Here is a 1,410-nt window from a genome sequence, read left to right on the forward strand (position 1 = left end):
CCTGTCGTGGTTCTAAGCCTGACAGTAGAGTGGGAGGTAGGTATGGAGAGGCAAGGTCCTAGCTACGGAGAGGTGTAAACACAAGGGATGTACGAGTTCAGGCCCTTCTCGGAAGAAGTAATAGCCCTACGTCTCGGAGCCCGGAGGCGGTCGAGTGGATTATGAGTATATGAGTTACAAGGTGCCGAACCCCTCTACCTGTGGAGGGGGGTGGCTTATATAGAGTGCGCCAGGACCCCAGTCAGCCCACGTAGGAGAGGGTTTAAGGTGAGTTAAGTCCGGGGCGTTACTGGTAACGCCCCACATAAAGTGTCTTTACTATCATAAAGTCTACTTAATTACAGGCTGTTGCGGTGCAGAGTGCCTCTTGACCTTCTGGTGGTCGAGTGAGTCTTCATGGTCGAGTCCTTCAAGTCAGTCGAGTGAGTCCCTCGTTGGTCGACTGGAAGGCGACCTCTTCTAAGGGTGTCCTTGGGCAAGGTACTTAGATCAGGTCCATGACCCTACCCTAGGTACATGACCCCATCATTAGCCCCCGAATGGATTGAGGCTTCGAGTGAGGAAGGAGTTGATGTTGTTTCCGATTAACCTTTGCACACTGGTCGTGCGTTGTTCTGGACCAAAGAATCTCTTTGTCGATAGTGAGCAACTTGTCTTCAGTCGACTCGATCCATTCTCTTCTTTCGTCGAGTGATCTTTCGGGCTTCGACGATCTCCGAGCGACGGATCGCGGGAAACCCCGCGTCTGACAGACCGATCTGCCGTTCGCGGATTCCGCGGGATGCGAAATTTGGGGACGCGCGCGAAGCGGAGCGGACCGCGGCGTTCGGATGGGACGGGACATAGACGCCTCGATCTCCGTGCCGCTTTCTTCGCCACGTATCCCGTCTTCATAACTGTTCCTGGATATGATTAGATCGACCGGGCCCACCTGTCATCCACTCGGAAGGGACCTTATAAATGCGCCCGACGAGGATTTTTTGTACTGTGCCTCAGCATTCTCTCTCTCTCTCTGCTCCCTTCGTCCCCGTCCAGCGCGCTCGCTCTCGCCCCCGCACAACTTCCCCTCGCGCGTCTCGCCGGCAACCATGGCCAAGGAGAAGACGGCGGCGCTGGAACGCGCGAAGAAGGCGTCGGCGTCGGAGAAGGCGAAGGGGAGATCTACCAGCCGCGGCGGGTCTTCGTCCAGATCCCGCCTGCCGAAGGGCTGGGTCCAAGGAGACTGGATCCAGTCGACCATCACAGAGAAAGATCTCCTCGACATGGCCAACGAGGGCTTGATCCCTCATGGAGCTGCGAGGCTTCCGGGGAAGGAGTGGCAGCCCCAGCCAGAAGAGGGTGAGTGCGTGCTCTTGGCCACCCATGTTGATCGTGGATTTTCTTTGCCGCCGAGTATTTTCTTCCGTGGCT

This window comes from Triticum dicoccoides, chromosome 3A, assembly GCF_002162155.2.
Source record: "Triticum dicoccoides isolate Atlit2015 ecotype Zavitan chromosome 3A, WEW_v2.0, whole genome shotgun sequence".
In the NCBI taxonomy this organism is placed as follows: Eukaryota; Viridiplantae; Streptophyta; class Magnoliopsida; order Poales; family Poaceae; genus Triticum; species Triticum dicoccoides.